The 20920-nt window shown below is 36.3% G+C and overlaps 1 pseudogene; it reads left to right on the plus strand.

The window, feature by feature from the left end:
* Positions 1 to 723: 723 nt before the first annotated feature.
* Positions 724 to 7408, plus strand: LOC143389638 (chromatin modification-related protein MEAF6 pseudogene; annotated as a pseudogene).
* The last annotated feature ends 13512 nt before the right edge of the window (positions 7409 to 20920 follow it).

Below are 20920 nucleotides of genomic sequence, written 5' to 3' on the forward strand. Positions count from 1 at the left end.
ATTTTTGTCTTTAAGATATTTTACATCCATCATAAAACAAAGTAGAAAACGGTGACAGTTTTAAGAAGAAAATATTATGACATAAACATTTTAGCCATTTTCCATGAAAATAGTTTTAATTCCTGTTTATACTCTTCTTGATCCTTCTCCTTCCTCCTTCTCCCAAAGAGTATAACATACTGGTAAAGAATATCTTTTGAGAAAACCTTCAATTACTAAATGGGAACAGCTAACTTTTTTGGCTTCTTAAGATATGATCATCAATAAATTGAGGGCTAATTTGCATTATATACTTCAAAAAGACATAATAATGAAAGGAGATTGTGGACAAAGGAATTGAGAAATCACATGGCATATCAAACTCTGAGTCTCTATCTTAAAGTTATTTTACTTTGCTCAGTTCAGGTTGTCCAAATCTTACCTGGTCCTTTTTCTTCCTTACATTTATAATGCAGTTTGTATGAGAAAGAGTTGATCTGGCTTTAAGAATTGTCTTTAATGTTAATGAACTGGTTAATGTTCAAGATAATATATATTAAGTTTTGATGTTTCATATTACGTTTTGATGTTTCATTTTTACATGATAATTTTCCTGAACATTTAAAATGCTACTTACAATCATTAAAATGTACATTTTTCAGCTTTATGATAAAAATTAAATAAATATCTTCTTTTCTTAAATCTATTTTTTTCCTCATCAGCCGATCCAGCTTAAATGTCAAAATGGAAGACTGTGTTAAACTAAACTGTGAACAACCTTACGTGACTACAGCAATAATAAGCATCCCAACACCTCCAGTAACCACACCAGAAGCAGATGACAGGCCAGAGTCTCCCAAGTACTCAGGAGGAAATATTGTCAGGGTGTCTGCCTTGTAAGACAATTGTATTTGGTTTAAGAGAATTTGAGCCCTGGCTGTGGAAAGAATCTCAATGTAGATGAAAGAAGAAAAATAAAAAAATAAACGTTTTGCAGATTAAGACAGCAAAACAAGAAGGCTGATAGTGAAACAAAAATAATTCTTCCAAACTCGAGGATGTGAATAAAACCACCAATGACATTTCTAGACAGAGTTTGACCTGTTATATAGAGGAATATTCTGTGGCCCTTTGACTTTATGAATGAGCACAAAACAAATAAAATAAATCTTTGAACAAAATGTTCCAGTTGAATGCAAAACAAAAAAAAAAAACACGGAAAACATTTTGATAAAAATTTTTCCTGTTAAAACCATGAACATTGGCTATAATGAAGATTATTACATATGGGAAAAAACTCATACAACACATTTGTATTGACTGAAGGAAACCATCATAATGCATGCTAGAATTCTTTGGAGCAGTGATCTCTGTTTCCTTATATTGTCTTCAGAATAGGCATGATAAATCATAATTGTATAAAGGGGAATTTCTGTGCACTTACAACAAGCGGATTGTTCCATGGTGGGCTGTGCAAATAAACTCCTTTTAGAACTGCAGCATTTCTCATGGGGATGCTCACTAGTAAATATGAAGTGTTCAGATAGTTCAGTATTATCATTTAATCTTGCACCGCGTGACTGTTACAACTGCAATAATTCACTGCACATATGTTGTATCAGGAATCAGGTTTTTTTGGTGGTTGTACTTTCCAGATTATAGGTACAGTAAGAGCCACATCCATAGAAAAACTTCTGGTGTTGAAAGGTTTAGGTGACTTTTTAATCCCAAACTACCATGTCATCCATGTTTTTCAGTAGTATTCTTTGGTCCACTGTATTGCTGTGACCCAGTGCATTCTCTATTTCTAGGGTACCTTTGTATTGGGTTCATTATCATCAGAGAAACTAGCATTCACTGTAGTTCAAGTGACTTTCCTACTTTTGTATTCCCCAATAAATTATCTTCTAAGTAGATTGTCATCAATCCCCTTGTCAAAAGCTAGAGAAAAGGAGTTGACTTCTATGAATTATCTCTAATGTCTTTGCTGTTTATGGAAAAGCCCAGATACTAGATATATTGGGATGTGTTTCCTGAAGAGTTGACTGGGACTAATATTACAGGATTGGCGATCTCAGAATCTTACTTGATGTATTATTTATTTTGCTTTAGATCTTGAATACATGTTGAGAATATCTAATATGAATTGGAATGCAGAGATAAACGGGAGTTCTTCATGTTGCAGTATTTGATGAAAACATTCGGCCAATGCCATTCATGAAGGTGGCACCAATTTATCTCAGAAAGGTCCTGGCAAGGTGCTGCATTCTCCACGAAATTGGGAGGACAGGAGCTTGATGATGCAAGACTGATTTCTGTGTACATTTAAGTGAAAAGTCTTTATAACTTTACACCCTTAAAATACATCAGCAGACGTGAATGTAAAAAAAGTTTTATGTCAAATAATGTTTTGTTCATTCCGAGCCACCCACCACTGTAAGGAATAAAGCTTAGTTTCTATACATGGAAAGAGTTAATAATTATCCCTCTATTATAGAGATATTCAAATGCTTATCATAACTTATAAAAATTAATTAATCCAATCATTTTTGAGTGAAGTCAGAAATTCTTGCTTCCCATTTCTAGAATAGCTTTTAGAACTGTGCTGTGCACACAGTAGCTCTTAATAAACATTTGCTGAGTGAAAGTAAGATAAACTACTGTCTCATGGGAAGAATTGGCCTTATTCCTAGTATGTCTTTTAAAAAGCTACTGATCTTCCAGCAGTGTGAATATTAACAATTATATTGACACCTGCCTCTTGTCACTTCATGCTTCTAGAGCAAATATATAGTGAACCTTCTTTGATGGCATTTATTGAGAACCTTTTTAAAAACTAGACAAAGGAATTACAATCAGGAATACTTAATGTCTTTTGATTCCCAACAAGAAGTTCTATTTTCAAGTTCTTGGTGATATATCAAGGAAAATGCAGTTAGGTTATTTTAGTTGACAATTCTGCCTCCTCTTTTCATTGATCACTTATCCAAAATATTAATTTCTTTATATATTTGGAAAAGAAAAAACTTTTTGATGTTTTAGGTGATTTAAAAAATATACTGTGTTGGTGGTGAGTGACTATTGATGGCTGTGTTAAGTGCATCTGTATTGTAAGTGAAATGTAATTATTTCTGTGTACCATATGGAGTAACTAAGGTCATTGTTTTGACAATTTTGTTTGAAGTTCATATATCTTATTTCAAAGGATAGCATAATACCTGCATTATACTGGAAAAAAATAGACCTTTGGAGCATACTTAAATAAAACATGTGCATTCTTGAACAGGACAATGTGGTTGACTGTTGCCCTTTTTCCTTAGACTTCATTCCTTTACAAAATCTAAGATGCACAGCACTCATACCTGGGGGAAGCCTGTGACACGTATGGACTAGAACTCAACACTTAAACCTAGTCTGAACTGGTGGACACAGCAGCCTTACATCAACAACAGGAATGTAGGAAGAAACTTCAACAGAAAAATTAGGATCATTTAAGTAAGGCCAGTTCCTGAATCTTATAAACTTCTTCATTACTACCACTTGGATTGGGCAAAATAAACTCTGAGATGGTCGTGGTGACACATGCCTGTTATCCCAGTTGCTGAGGCATGAGGATCTGAAGTTCAACGCCAGCCTCAGGTAATTTATCGAGGCCCTAAGCAACTTAGAGAGACCCTGTCTCAAAATAAAAAATGAAAAAGGGCCTGGGACTGCTCAGTAGTTAAGCACCCCTAGGTTTAATTCCTGCTACCAAAAAAATAACGAAAGAAAATAAGTAAAAATATATGTATATATATAAGCTATGAGATAGTAGTTTTGATCAGAATTCCATTAAGTTTTCAAAAGATTTTTTTCCTATATATGAAAACAGAGATTTGTCTAGCTATATGTGTGAATATTTAATGTGTATATATATATATATATATATATATATATATATATATTTTTTTTTTTTTCTAAAAAATGAATATAAGCTTATGTATATGTATGAATAATATATATTTATAGGCTTACATTCATTTTAATAATGTGCACATATTGATGGTTTCTTTTTAATACCCTGAGGAGAAAAAGAGCAAGAAAATGTTAAGTGTTTATTAGTAAAAGAAGGAAAAATACAAAGTAAATCTAAATCAGTTTAATAGGAACTGATTTAGCTAGTGCTGTGTATGATTTTTTGAGTGAATAGTTTCTGTATTTTCTTCTTAATTATTTTCCTTTATTGCCTTTGATTTATTGAGGTGTCAATCCTGCATTAAAAAGGTCCAACACACCTGCCTGCTCCTTCAACTTAGTTACAACATTGGCTTGGAAATAGCCTCCAGGAGTGATATTAATCAATGCCAGCAACATTTCTCAAAAGAATATAAAGGGTTCTTGATGTCAGAGAGATGATCTGTAGAGTCTTGTTAAAAAAAAAAAGCATGTTCTCTTGAATAGGATGTTATTAGGGTATTTGTTTTATTAACACACAAGTACAACATTGTTTATTGCATTGTATAAATATCATCAGAATTTTCAACACAATTTTGTAGGCACACCTAGTTATTTTTAAAATGAGGGTTTAAACTGATTTTACCTCACCTAATTGTGTTTGAGACAGTAAAACTTTATCCAAAGAGTTAATTTTTGAACAAGTTAGCCTAAGACAATTATAAAACTTATTTTGTTGTCAAAGGTTTTCTGTTTGAAATACTGTGGGATCCATGGCTTCTAATGGTTGGTTTGTCACGTGGCCTTTACCCTCTTTTCTCCTCAACACTAATAATTTCTTTGGCAGGCGCCTCTTGTCCCCCACGATTTGTAACTGTGGTTTCTCTGTGGAAGTCCATTAGGTACCCACTGTGTATTCTACATGAAACTCCATTAATTGAATACTTGGGAGGGGCTAGATGTTGTGCTGATGCTAGAGAAACAGAGATTAAGAAACCAGACCAGGCCAGGCACGGTGGCACAAGTCTGCAATCCCAGAGGCTCAAGAGGCCAAGGCAGGGGGATTGAGAGTTCAAAGCCAGCATCAGCAAAAGCGAGGTGCTAAGCAACTCAGTGAAACCTTGTCTCTAAATAAAATACAAAATATTGCTGGGGATGTGCCTCAGTAGTCGAGTGCCCCTGAGTTTAATCCCTGGCACCAAAAAAAGAAAAAAGAAACCAGACCAAACCTCCTCAAGGGATTACATGGAAGAATAGCTCAAAGTCCTCTCTGCTTCACCCTGCTACTCACACTCTTAGAAGGCAGGGTCCTTTCAGCCATAGTGACAGGCAGTCTTCTGCCTCAGTCTCCTGAAGACATCTCTTCAACAGGTGTTATAGGAGGACAGTGTTCTTCAAAGTGTTTTCTCAACTTTTTCCATCATGCTATTCAAGTCCTCTTTCTGGTAGCAATAGCTCTATTATTATGGGGGTGAGGAGACACCAAATGAATCTTGGAGGAAAAATAAGAAAGGAAAAACAAAATAAAACAAAAGATAAGAGAGGCAAAGCTTTACATGTAAGAGTTGAACATGTTTTTAAAAAATGAAAACAAAAACTAACCTTTACCAAGTATGCACTCCACAATTCCTACTGCAATGTGAGAGAAAGTGAAGAAAGCTGTTAAAATAGTTTTGCAGGAGTAACAATGCATCTGTGAATCCTAACATCATAAGCTCTATTGAAATATCTGAAAGAATGAGGCAACAAAATAGTACATCTGAGAAGAAAGGTAAGTTTCTTTCTTATCAGGAGCACTCACCACAAAGTAGGCTTTAGGGGTTTATGTCAATTCCAAAACATGGGAATGGTTGAAGGAGGGTATTGAATGAATGTGCTAAAGATCTACAGAGAGATTTGGAGCAACCCTGGGTGACAATGATAAACCTCTTGACAAGGGATACAAAGGAGGAGATTCTCATTGACAGGTAAACATTTTAAAATATGGTTTAAATCCTTTTAATTGCTTTCTTAGAGCTGTGAATAGCAACTCCAAAGGTAGATTAACCTATTATCAATTTTTAATAATCATTCACTATTAGATTGCTCAGATATCTCTCAGACTCCCTGTACAACAGAGAACAGGACCCTAACACAGCAGAATAAGAAACTAGGGCTAAGAAACGATAAAAAGAAATACAAAGAATTGATGTTGAATGGACTGTGAATTGAATAAATGAACCTGTTTAATTTCCCAATCAGAAATACCTGCTTGGAGAGACAGAAGACTTTATAGACTTTGTATAAGAAGATATAAACAGGGATGGGGTTGTAGCTCAGTGGCAGAGCGCTTGCCTCACATTCGTGAGGCCCTGCGTTTGATCCTTAGCACCACATAAGAATAAATAAATAAAAGTAAAGATATTGTGTCCATCTACAATCAAAAAGGTATTAAGAATTTTTTAAAAAGAAGAAGATATAAACCTTTTAAAAGTAAAAATATCATGTACATCACAATTTTACATAGGACTCAATCTAAATTTATAATAGTGTCATCCTCAGTTAACCTGATAAGAAACCAATGTACAAACCATAGAATTAAAATCCTATTGCAGGCGGCGGCGGCGCGCCTCAGCCCAACATGGCGATGCAAAACAAGGGGCGCCACCGCAGATCCCCGACACCCGGCGGGAGCTGGCAGAGCTTGTGAAGTGGAAGCAGGAGCTGGCGGAAACACTGGCAAACTTGGAGAGACAGATCTATGCTTTTAAAGGAAGCTACCTGGAAGAAACTCAGATGTATGCCAATATTATTCGTGGCTGGGATCGGTATCTGACCAACCAAAAAAACTCCAATAGCAAAAATGATAGAAGGAATCGGAAGTTTAAGGAAGCTGAGCGGCTCTTCAGTAATTCCTCAGTTACTTCGGCAGCTGCAGTAAGTGCATTGGCGGGAGTTCAGGACCAGCTCATTGAAAAGAGGGAGCCAGGAAGTGGGACAGAAAGTGATACTTCTCCAGACTTCCACAATCAGAAAAATGAGCCCAGCCAGGAGGACCCTGAGGATCTGGATGGATCTGTGCAGGGAGTGAAACCTCAGAAGGCTGCTTCTTCTACTTCCTCAGGGAGTCATCACAGCAGCCATAAAAAACGGAAGAATAAAAACCGGCACAGGACTATTAGAATCATTAGTGCAGAAGCCTCCAGGCTGTAGAGCTCTGCTTCCCTTCTCCGACTTCATACAGATAAAGATAAACATCCCTCATCTGAGTGCGTGGCCATCCACCTCTGCTCTCCCAGACCCAGTGCCTGTGACTCTGAGTAGTTTGTTCTAAATGTTGTGACAAACATGTCATTTCTGTAAGACATCGGATCATTTGCTTTGTGTCATTTTTAGTAACAGAGCTGCAGGAAGACCAAGACATGGTTATAATCGCAGCAAGTTGTTAACTGTGCATTTCTCCCTTCTTAGAATGAACATTTTTTCCCAAACTGGCTACTGCCAGCCACATCCGTGATCCCTGATGAGAAATATTCTCTCGTTTTCTTTTATGCTAAGTAGAACACAAATCACAATGATGTAGGCTGTAAATATCTGGCATTCTCTTAATTTGTTGTGTTTTATTTTCTGTTGTTATTTTACCATCTCATTTTCTTTGGGGATTTTTTGTAATGCCTTTGTACAGCTCATACCTTCCTGCCAACATATCTGGTAATCTATTTCATGCAGTTGCCAATATTCCAACTGAAAATAATGTGGCTTACCATAGTAAAATGGGAAACTTGGCTCTTTGTTTTCTTGCAGGAGGAAGGTAAAGAGTGTTTATTTTAAAATTACCTATCTCAAATCTTTGAGTTGAAAGCAGTTTCATGTTCAAGGAACAGGAAAAGCGGAAAAATACAAGTTAAAATCAGTTCTTTTAAAATAGATATTTTTATTCTTTTGTATAAATAAAATTTCACAGGCTTTGACTTCTCATGAAAAAAAAATCCTATTGCATCCTTTTCAGTATGCAGTTTCTTCAATACATTCACAGTGAGCACAAAATAATGATGATTAAAATAACCATGAAAAGGTAAAAACAATAATAATTCCTGCTAACTTTATTGGGTCTTAAATATATGCCAGACACCGTGATAATCACTTTACATGTACCATTCCATTTGGTAATTGTATTTCACATTTTCTTTGGAGAAAACTTGAACACTGAAAAATAATGAGTCCGGATTTTCCTAATTTAGATAATAAAACATTTTAAATAAAATCCTGTATTTAGGTGATAGAATTCTATTGTATAAAAATGTTGATGCTATTGCTTCTTGGAGACTAGACCAGAAACTAAAGGAAATGTTGGGAGACCCAGAGGGAGGCTGGTTATAATCACAATCTAGTGGTTGCAAGTTATTACAAAAGACAATCAGTTTGTCTTCCCATCGTGTCCATAATTTCTTTCTTACCTTGAAAAATGTACTAATAATTTCATGGTTAACTATTGGTAAGTTAACATAAAATGGAAAACAACTAGGAAATATATTGCTGGTCTAATTGACAAAGATTTTTCCAACAACTCCATCTTGGTACAGCATACACATTGAGTTTTTTTTTTTTTTTTTTCAGCAACAGACAGAATTGTGTGTTAGAGTATCCACCCTGTCTCACTCCCCTATCTAAACAAAGCCTGCCAAAACCTTTCAAAGTTGATGGTCAGGGCTATAGTTTAAGCTTGTATATCTAATTGACTCACAGTTCAACTCCTAGAGGCTAATGATAACGGAACAGAAATGCTTTGGAATTAATGTCAGTAACCATAATTCCCGTCCTTCATTATCTTTTGTATCTATCTAAATTGTTGCAGGCAAACATTTCAGAAAGTGACAGCAAAATGTCTATTGGCATTTAATACCACATGCAAAATAAGGTGCAGAGAGATTCAAATTGGCAAAATAACTGCATAATTCAGTATTTCAAATTAATATGGTACAATTAAAGATATTCCTGGATTTTTTCATCCTCATAAAGAATTCCAAATTTTTTTTCTGTCTGTCATTGATATTTTTTATTTGTACCCCCCAAAATAAAAAGCTTCAATAAAGGTGTAAATACCGACATTTGATTTATATGGAACTGTAGAAAATTTAATGTACCTTTTAAAATGGTACTTGGGATATAACTACTTGCCATAAAACTTCTTCTTTGGGTTTTATAGTTTGCTTGTTTTATGCTCCAAAATAACTCTGCTTTATTAATAATATCTCTTTACCTTCCACTTCAGTCTTCCCCTTTCTAGGACTTGAATAGTATATGTGTTATTCACTGAATTAATGTTATATACAAAAATTCTTTTACATGAAAAATTAAAGTGTAAAACACAAATGTATTACATACAGCTCATTATTGTCAAATCCTGATAATAAATTACAGAAGTTTTATATTTTATTTAATTTTATATGATAAGTTCTAATTTTTAAGATTATAAAATAATACAACTTCTCCAAATTGCCTCATGGAAGGATTAAAATCTGTTTTTCTGGGTGTTTTTATTCCCTCCCAAGCTAGGACTATATAGCTTGTAAATTAATTTAAAAATCACACCACACTATGAACAAAGAGCATGTTTTTATATAACAGACTGCTCCACTATCTAAAATGAAGTGCGCTTATTCATCCAAATGGGCAAGAGCTAACTAATGAGAGTGAGAAAGCCATGAGTGAGTGGAAGAACTGGAAACCAGATATCATTTGGGAGACATGAAGTTTGGAAGACCAGAAGAATTCAACATCATGTCAGTTTCTATAACTAGTTTACCTAGAATTCACTTTATTGGTAAAGACTATGAGAATATAATTATATTTTAATGCAATTATTTTCTGTTAGATATAAACTTGTGAGTTTTGAAGGGTTAACCAAAATTAATTCAGGGCATTCTCCCTATCATATACATCCCCAAATTATAAGTATTTCAACTTAAATTTATCCTGAATGCTAAAATGAGTATAATGAACTAAATTAGAAGAGTAAGAATAAGACCACAATTTTAAAAGTGAGGATATCTTCAGTTTCTGTGGAGTACTCCCGATTCTAATAAAATATTTTTTAATTATTCCTGACTGTAGTAAAAATTTAAACTCAAATGAGCTTTAGAATCACTAGCATTTGTGTTTAATTTGCCACATTTCTCTGTGTCTTCTCATAAATAAGAGGAAAATATATGCAATGCGCAAAATGTATCCTAAAATCTCAGCCCTAACAAATGCTTTTTCTTAATATAAGAGAAAACCAAACAAACTAACTTAAACACACAGTGCATTTACAGGTAAAGCAATACAATAAAAACACAGTTCTTGGGTAATTGCTTCTATGTCCATTTGTGTTTGTAATCATAAATTGTCATACAACTTATGTAGATGTTTTGCAATTAAATATCTTTATCATATCTCTGTTATGGTGTGGTTATGTGTTGTCCCCCAAAATCTCATGTATGAGACAACTCAAGGATGGTCCGAGGTGAAATGTTTAGATGATGAGAATTGTGACGTGATGAGGGCATTAATCCACTGATATGAATTAACTGGTAGGCAGGTAGGGTGTGACTAGAGAAGACAGGTCTCAGGGATGTGACTTGGCAGTTTACACTTTGTCCCTGGCAAGCAAAGCACTCTGTTTCTTCATTGCTATGTCCTGAGCTGCTGTCCTCTGCCACAGCCTTCTGCCATAATATCCTGCCTCATCTTGGGCTCAGAGCTATGGAACTGGCTGACCATGGACTTAACTTCTGAAACTATGAGCCCCAAATAAACTTGTCCTTCTCTACCTTGATTTTCTCTGGCTTTTTGGTCATGGTGATGCCAGATCTGACTAAAACCTCTCAAATCAAACTTAGGAGAGAAATTTTGAGATAAGATTGTCCACATGGATGTGCTCATATACACACACCACACACAGGTTTGAAGACAGGCAGAATGTGAAGTTCTATCTATCTTACTCCCTGTTGAAAACAAAGTTTGAAAGAAATCCAGAACAAAAATTTTTCTTTCCCAGTGATCACTAGAACTTCAAGTTGTTTTTTTTCTTTTTGTTGATTGTAGAAAATTATAATGTAGAAATATATAGGTTTTTAAATAAATCTTCCTAAAGGAAATCATCAGAAGTAGCATTCTTGGCATTTCCATACAGCATTATCTGTTTCTAAAGCTTAAATACTATAGAATAACTGAACTCACACTAGCACAAGGAAGAAAAAGGTAAACTATGAGTTGGTGATTTGGGGCACTCACATGGGAAAGAGAAACTCATTGTTAATTCACTTACAAATTTATTGAAAACCTATGCTTCTTTAAGATACCTTAAGAAAAGCAACAGAGGGACTGGCATTGTGGTTCAGTGGCAGAGTGCTTGCCTAGCACATGCAGGTTGCTGGGTTTGATCCTCAGCATCACATATAAATAGGTAAGTAAAATAAAGTTATTGCATCCAACTACAACTGAAAAAAAACAACAGATAGATTTTTTCTCAAAATGCAATTTGTTTCTTAGGTAAATTTGTTTTAGACCTTAACATAACTGTGTCTGATGGGGATGTTGTGAAAAAACTATCTTCTTTTTTGATCATGACCTTAAAGGGGATACCAAGAATTTTAAATTCTTGTTTTCAATCTATATGTTTGAGCTTCTAATCTATTTTTCTGTTTCTCCAAAGGACTAAGCTGCTGACTTTGGCTTTGTAATTTATAAAGATCTCAGATATATACAAACCCACATCTTCTGGTTCATACTAATCATTATACCTACCACATGAAGAACTGGGACACTCCAAGAAAAAGGAGGCAAAACTTTCTCACATGATGGCAATGCTCGGTGTACCCTGTATATTTAACAGTGAGGTGCAACACAAGAACATTGCACAGCTTCCCCTAAGGGACAGCATAATGCCTGAAGCTTAAAATTACACAAATTCTAAGAGATTTTCTAAAAGCAAAGAGATCCTTTTTAAGGAATGACAATTGCATGGTACTTTGACTATGGTAAAAACAGTACACCAAAAGGTCACAATGAAATGCAAGCTGTGAAATAGGTGTATTCATTCATTTTCTTTGTGAGTACATTGTACATTTCTGGCACTGAGCTAAGTGAATGATAGAAAGATCCAGTCTTCTGTGGTATTTGCAGTTTACTTGTTGACATAGACTCTAAACAGGCAGAAATATAATTAAACAACCCAAGTTTAGAGCAAGATGCATTGTTTAGAGCAAGATGCAATTGACAAGAGACCCCTTAAACTTAATGAATCTCCAGAGAAATATAAATATTGAGAAAGAGGATGTCTGTGGTCTCTGAGTATTCTCCAGGGTGCTCTCTATTCTATTCCATATAAACTGCCTATCAATCAGGATGGCTTGTGTAGACAAGAGCATGCCAGATACACCCCCTGGTGCACACACACACACACACACACACACAAACACAATTTACACAGACACATTCCCAGACACACACACTAATACAGTAATACACGCAGCATGCACATAACACACGTATACATGCAAACACCCACCAACACACACACATACACACACACACACACACACACACACACACGGTATATACTAATGGTGAAGATCAATGTGGGTGGAAAGTTGGCAAAGACAAGGGACAGGTAAAAGATTGTAAGTCTGCCCAAAGAGTTGAGACTTATTGCTCTAAGTGAAATATAAAGCCACACGGAATTTTAAATGGCGGAGTAACATGAACTGACAACATTTTCACAATACCACCACTGCTGTAATGAAAAATAGTTACAGGAACTAAGAAGAAAGAAGAAAGAAATGGAGGAATAAAGAAGGAAAGGAGGGAGGAAGGGAGAAGAGGAAGGAGAGAAGCAGGAAGAAGGCTCTCTTTAGGCTATTACAGTAGTCCAGGTGAGAAAGAAAGGTAGGTTGGGCCAGAGTGGTGGCAGTGGAGGTGGAGAAAGTTTGGTAGATTTGAGCAAAATATTTATAAAGAAGTGCTGACAAGACTTGCTCAGGGATTAGATACGTAATAAGAAGAGTTTAAACATGTGGGTAGATTTACTAAAAATGAGAAGGCTGGGAAAGAAGTGGAAGGAACTGAGGGTTCTCTGTTAGCCATGGTACATTTTAAATTGATGCAGTCTGTGTGGAGATGTCAAGGAGCAGCTGGATATATAAAATGGAAATTGAAAGGAGAGATCAGGGATGAAGATAGAAATATGAGAGTGATGGAGTAGAGATGGTATATAAAGCACAGTTTGGGATGAAGTTGTAAGGTAAGAGTGTCCATAAAGTTGAGGCTGAGCAGCTGGAAACATCCAGCCTTCCAAGGCCCACAGAGGAGGGGGAGCTGCAAAGAAAATAGAAGGAAGTATCAATGAAATAGCAAGAGAGCTTTTATCTGTTTTTATCAGTTTTACCAGCGTGTGAACTCTCTGAAAAGAAATAAATTCACTTTATGTGCTTTCTCTTGCAAACGCTGAGCATTTGTTCAAAGCAAGGTTGTAAAGCCATGTCCACAAATTCTTGGATATGCTTTCATCCAAGAAATGCAGCCCAATTTCCCTTCCATTGTATGTGGGTTACATTTAATGACTCACTTATAACTCACTGGATATGGCAGTAGAATGAAGCATTACTCTAGATTCCATTATAAAAAGACTGCATCTTTCATCTCAGAAGATCTTCCTTGCTCTGTCTTGCTCTCCAGTATCATTTGCTCTGAGGGGAGCAAGGTACTCTATAGAGAAATATTCTGTGTAGAGAAGAGTTGAGGGTTCTAACAGCCAAGATCAACTTTCTCACCATGTGAGTGAACTAACCCTGAAGGGGATCTGTTAGGCTCTCGATGACCACAGCCCCATTCAAAATGTTCCCTACACCTTCCTTACAATCCTGAGTCAGAGCCTTCCAGTCAAATGGCTGTCAGAAAGTTTGAGATAATGTGTGTTGTTTGATGCTTTTAAGTTTTGGGGGTGATATGTTAGGAAGCAGTAGATGATGAATTTATCAATATAACAAAAACAGAAAATGTCATGTAACTTTGTATAAAAAGCCTTCCCCACTCTACTTATTGCTTTACTCCTAAAAGAAAAAAATCTGGCTATATATTAAGAGAGACTGGTATTGATATGACTATTTTCTATACAAAATGAAAGCTTTTGGTATGGATACATATGTGGTTAACATCTTCCACAATCAGCTACTTTAGTCAAAGCAGACAACCTTTGTTAGTTTTATGGTAATGAAACAACCACCACTAGAGGTCATTTCTAATGATTTATTAAATTGATAAAAAATTACAAGAGAGGATTACCTTAGATTTTCCCCCTTGCTCCCTGGAATTATAAGGTTAAGACCAAGGGAACATGTAGAGAAAAAGAATAAAGAATCAATGAAGTGTCAAGGAGAGGTACTGGAGGCCAGGCTCTATTACCTGGCTGTGAGACCTTGGAACTGTATCCATCCTGTTAAGCCTTGGCATCTGCACCCGATGATGAAGTTCTACATTGCATGTGAATGAGAGGGTTAAATAAAAACAGGCCTCGTTGAAGCCCTTTGAACTTCCAAAGCTTTAGGACCATCACCCAGGTTGTCTTGGTCCATTTCTTCCCTTATGGAACCTGGAAGGGGAAAGTGGGTGGAGCCCAATAGTTCAGTTTGAGGAGAGAATGCATTTACTCAGGCATTCCTAAATGTCCCCTTTTCAAATTACTGTCATACTGTATGAACTCAGCGCATCTGATTCCAAACCACACAATACTACCTAGGTATCTCCATCTAGCTGATTTGCCTGATCAGTTATTCTTCTATTATTATTAATAATATAAGTGATTATTAAGAGCTGCACCTTTCTCCTCTTTGATGATTCTTGGTTTAACTCTTTCTGAAGTAAAGATACAGAAAATCCCATAGAATATATGAACCCGAATCAGGATAGCTAGCATTTTTAACTTTAGTAGCTCCTCCTCTCATTTCACTCTATTGCAACCACTGAAAAGGACAATACTAATCACAGCTGCCAGTGTAAGATGATCAAGGTAGAGGTGACTTTTTGACATAGAACTCATGCTTTGAGAAACCCTTTGCAAGTGAAAACTGTTAAACAAAACATATATGCTCAGTGTTATTTATTGAGATAACTTTAATGGTAGACTGTAGTTTTTCCATTCTTGTGCTTCTTCCCCTCCCTACTTTTAGTATATGTTAGGAAGAAGGAAACTCAGGAATCTGCAGGTTTCCAGAAAGAGCTGATTAAAATTATCAGGCTGGCCTAACTAGTCATCAAAAAACCCACATAATAAGGATTTATTAATAAATAATTAATTGAGAAACAAATTTTATTTATTTGTTTTCATTTCCCTTTGTTTTTGTCTTCCTAGAAATTTGTGTTTCTGTGTGTGTGTGTGTGTGTGTGTGTGTGTGTGTGTGTGTGTTTGTGTGTGTGTTTGTTTGTTTTGGTGGAAATCAAACTCAGGGTCTCACTTATTTTACTCAAATAGTGTATCACTGAGCTACACTCAGTGGTAAATCACCTTTTTTAAAAAACAATCTTTGCAAGGGTATTTATTTTTAAAATGACTTTTTCAAATTTCAGCAAATTTTGTAATATGATCCATATTATGAGCATATTTACTTACAACTGTTAGATTCATCAATTGTTTAAGATCATAAAATATTTTAATATGAAATATTTTGAAAACATAGAAAAGTCAAAGAATAAACAAACATTTGTGTTCACACCATCAAGATCCAACAAATGTTACTGCCTTTGTTTCAGATGTCTATTATTTTCAGAAATGAAGAATCATAATTATAACCAAAGCTTTTCTGATCCCAGTTTCCCATTCTCCCTTTTGCACACTTTGTCCTGAAATTTCTATGTTATAATTTTCATGTATGTCTTATTATTTTTTCTATGCACGTATGTATACAAATTGAATAAAGTTGAATTTCAGAACATCTCTGGTATATTATAGATGAAGGGATTTAAAGACTTTGGGAAATAGAAATCTGGAGTGAGATAATCATGTAGACTGAAGAAAAAATATACACTTAAAAATTAAATTCTCACTCCCTGTGGAAGACCTTATCTCCGGGCACTAAATTTGGGGGCTTTCAATCCCCACACTTTTTCAAACTACAGAAAATTTGAGAAACCAAACAATTCTTAGTGGGCACTGTCAGGGTACCCTACACTGTACCTCAATGTGATTGAAGTAAGCATTAGTCTTACAAGTGAGGGCCTCGGTACCACACACCACCCTATTTCAGATGCCAGTCACCAGGCCCAGGATGTGTCACATGCTTATAAATCAGGGTTACCCACAATGCCCTCCTATGGCTTATAGAACTCAGGTAAACACTTTCCTTCTGTTTAATTGTTTATTATAAAGGGTCTCACAAATGACATAGATGTTCAGCTGGATGGAAGACTCGGAGGGCAAGATATGGGAGAAGGGCAGAGCTCCCATGCCTTCTCTCTCACTGCACACCCTCCAGGCACCTTAAATATTCAGCAATCCAGAGGCTCCCCCAACTCAATACTTGGGCATTTCTATGGAGGCTTTCTTATGTAAGAATAATTGATTAAGTCATCAAGTGATGTTGATGAACTCAGCATTCAGCCTTGTGCCCTCCCCTGGAGGATACAGAGAGGTAAGACAGAAACTGCCAATTCTGATCACATGGTTATGTCCCCTGACAACCAGCCTCCCATCTAGGTATCCAGGAGCCCTTGGCTCTTAGTCATCTCAATAGCATACAAAAAGAAAACACTTCGGCGATGTCAAGGATTTGAGGAGTTATATGCCCGGAACCAGGGCCAAGACCAACTATTAGAACAAAAGATTCTTCTAGTGTCTCTATCTACAAGGGTATTATGAGCTCTGTCTCAGGAACTAGGGGCCAAGACTAATATATATTTCTTATCAAATTTACCCACTTACCCACCCTTGTGTATGCCCAGAGAACACTCTTTTCAGCAGTACATTGAGAAATTTACTTGAGAGGAAAGAGCCAACATCTTAGAAAAGCTCAATGTATTTCAGGGCAGTAATGATACTTAGAGATCATTCCTTCAAAATGGGCTCAGTGATTTCCCAATTATCAGGGAGAGCTAGAGGTGATTATCAGAATAGGCAGCATGACTAGAGCACTAACCAAAATAGCTCTATCCACAGATATAACTACTAGCAGTTAATTAATTATGGTATTTCTAGATATTTGGACTATCATATTTTTTAAAAAAACAAGAAACTTTCTTGTGAGCAGTCTTATCAATACAGTAGAGAATCACAACTTACTCAGTTCCATGAATTGAGCCACTTCACAGACAAGAGATCCTCAATGAAAGGTAGACCAGATAGCCTCAAGAATATCTCCAACACACTACCACAATAAGGACATTTAAGTCTTATTCTTTGAATTCCAGTGAAAGTCATTATCTTGTGTAGCTGTGTACAGAATATGGAAAATGGATTCTTCACAGATGATTAGACTAACTTGGAGCTTAACACAACTTTCCATAGTTCCCATGGCAGGATGGTTTCAGTATGGTCCTGAGAGTGGGTGTGTGGTCCTGAGAAAGTAATAGCTCTATGTTATAAGGCAGAGGGAGTAAGAGTCACTCTTGCAGTAGACTTAGGAGGTTTGTAAACACACCTATGATTAGCTAAGAGGTCTGTGGATGCAAACACTACATTCAACAATGGGAAGCAAACCCACTTTATCTCTTAGATCTATGGAGTAAGGGCAGTAAGGTATGAACTTCCAAGTGAAAGTTTCTATATCAGCCCCTCCATTTAAAAATTACAAAATAAAAATAATACTTCAGAGATCAAATTTGAAAAAGTAGAAATATGTCATCTCTCCATTTAACTATGTAACTATGCCACAAAAGATAAATCTTGGGCTGGGGATGTGGCTCAAGTGGTAGTGCGCTCGCCTGGCATGCGTGCGGCCTGGGTTCAATCCTCATCACCACATACAAACAAAGATGTTGTGTCTGCCAAAAATAAAAACTAAAAATTTCTCTCTCTCTCTCTCTCTCTCTCTCTCTCTCTAAAAAAAGAGATCTTACAGAATTACGCAGATTAATATAAATTTAATCACCTATAAGTAAGTGATGTTGCCTTGCACATTTATTCAAGATATTATCTCCTGCTAAAAGCCTGGTATGCCCACTAGTAAATTTGGCAAATGCCTTTTCTCAAGACCACATAAAAATTTGCTTTATATGTCAGAGAATGTTTTGGGGGTTCCCTCTATCAACTCAGGGATTTTGCCAAGTCTGGTTCTTTGTCATAACCAAATTCCAGGAATGTGGATCATCTAACCAGCCCACAACTGGGATGTTAGGCCACTGTTCTGGTAACATCATTGTAGTTGCATCTGGAGTTAAATGTGTAGGAATATCAGTACACTACAACTGAACCCCTGCAAGTTGTCATTCACCATGATAAATATTATACCTTTCATTCAATGTACATTCTCCTTTTCTCTATTTTGTCCCTTTACTTGAAAAAAATTATCTCTGGCCTCACAGTTTGACTCATTTGCCTTGCTTTACAGGATCTGCTCCTTTTTCCCCTTAAGTTTCTGGTCATTTCTCTTCTATGTCTTTTACTGGTTTAACTAACTCTCCAACACACACTCTCTCTCTCTCTCTCTCTCTCTCTTTCTCTCTCTCTCTCTCTCTCTCTCTCTCTCTCTCTCTCTCACACACACACACACACACACACACACACACACACACTGTCTCAGTCATTATTCATATCATGTTCACATGGAAGATGCTTTAGTCTCAGGATTCAAGAACATTGCACATTAGGAATTTTTTGTAGAATGGGGTTCAGTACAAGAAATTATAAGAGTACATGCCTATAGGACATCTGGAAGCAAAAGTTAGTCTAGAAGATAGTCAGAGTGTAAAAATTAGAGCTCCCAGAAGCGAAGACAGCAGTGAGAACTCAAGACTGTAGCTGCCCAGGGAGAAGTAAGTACTTAGCCTTCTGAACTCCATGAAAGGGCCTCCTGTTAGAACAATATATCCTGAAATCACACAAGGAAAAAATCTGAAAAATTGGATTCCAGCTTTCTTTCCTATGAAACATAACAGAATGAGGTGATAGACAGGAACACTGGTGAGATAACAAAAGACAACCCAATTGTCCCTGAGGATATAAACCCACTACCATAGAAACCTAAGCCTCTATCTTCAAAAACTGAATTATCCTGTCTCAGTCAAAATGTTATCCAATGTTAACCCAAACCAAAATATTCCCTCCCAACTTTTCTTCTGTCAATAAGGCTGTGTTGCCTGAATCTTCATCATACATTTATTCATTTGTTTGTTTGTTTAGGCATAGAAGCAAGAACTTAGACGGCTTTTCCCCTGAGCTACATCCCTAGCCCTTTTTATTTACTTTTTATTTTGAGACAGCATCTGGCTAAGTTGCTCAGGCTAGCCACAAATTTGTAATACTTCTGCATCGGCCTTTTGAGTCACTGAGATTACAGGGGTGTACCACCACAGCTGTTGTCTTTGACTTTTAAATCACTGAGTCAAACTTGATTCTTTCTTCTTCATAAACTGCAAGCCTCTGGGTGTCCTACTTTGTTGTTTGGCTTCTTCCTTCTCAATAATACTGCCTCCATAACAGGTCAAGTTATGATTATCAAATTTGGGTTTTCTATATTTAGATGAATAACTGGGTATGGTGGTACACACCTATAATCTCAGTGACTTAGGAGGCTGAGGAAGGAAAGTTTCAAGTTCAGGGACAGCCTCAGCAAATTAATGAGGCCCTAATCAACTTAGTGAGAAAGTATCCCAAAATACAAAAGGACAGGGTATGTAGCTCATGGTAAAGTGCCACTGGGTTCAATCCCCAGGAACCTCCTTCCCCAACAAAATCTATCCAAAATGTTGAAGTAACTTATACAATGTTATAGAACTGGGTGAGTGGCAGATTAATTGCAGAAGTTAACAGATTCCTCGATCTCGTTCTGAAAATTTTCTTCCCACGTCATATATTTTTTTTTGTTTATTTTTCGTCATAGTACTAGGAATTGAAACCTAAAGACCTCTACGAGCCCTTTATGTTTTTATTTTGAGAGAGTGTCACTAAATTGTTGAGGCTAGACTCCAACTTGAATCCTCTTGCCTCAGCCTCTGAGTAGCTGAAATTACAGGCATGAAAATTGTGCCTGGCTTCTTCTTACTTTTAACCTCTCTCTATATATATATTTAGGATAAAATCTAGAGTAAAAATGATTTTGTGTTTTGGAAAATGATGTCTAGTATGGATGGATAAGGAATTTAGGAATATGATAATTTCACTAAAACAAAAAATAGATTGCTACAGAAAGTTCACTACAGAATGCCTGGTAGATACTTCTCTCATGAACACAAATGGTAATGGTGATCACAGTGGTGCTGGGAGATCTCCCATCATGTCCACCCTACTCACCTTGGGACCACTCACTCTTCAATTATTGACAAGTCCCATATCCCCAACTTTTTTTTTTCTAAAAGTGATTTTATTCCAGGGAACCATTTAAATTCTACTAAGTTGGAATATTTGTCACTGAAGCCTGTATATAAAAACTTTATTTATTTCTTTTATTGGTTGTTCAAAACATTACAGAGCTTTTGACATATCATATTTCATATATTAGATTCAAGTGGGTTATGAACTCCCACTTTTATCCCAAATACAGATTGCAGAATTACATCGGTTACACATCCACATTTTACATAATGCCATATTAGTGACTGTTGTATTCTGCTACCTTTCCTATCCTCAACTATCCCCACTCCCCTCCCCTCCCATCTTCTCTCTCTACCCCATCTACTGTAATTTATTTCTCTCCTTCTTTATTTTCCCATTCCCCTCACAACCTCTTATATGTAATTTTGTATAATAATGAGGGTCTCCTTCCATTTCCATGCAATTTACCTTCTCTCTCCCTTTCCCTCCCACCTCATGTCTCTGTTTAATGTTAATCTTTTCTTCCTG

Source organism: Callospermophilus lateralis, unplaced genomic scaffold, assembly GCF_048772815.1.
Source record: "Callospermophilus lateralis isolate mCalLat2 unplaced genomic scaffold, mCalLat2.hap1 Scaffold_63, whole genome shotgun sequence".
NCBI classification, from domain to species: Eukaryota; Metazoa; Chordata; class Mammalia; order Rodentia; family Sciuridae; genus Callospermophilus; species Callospermophilus lateralis.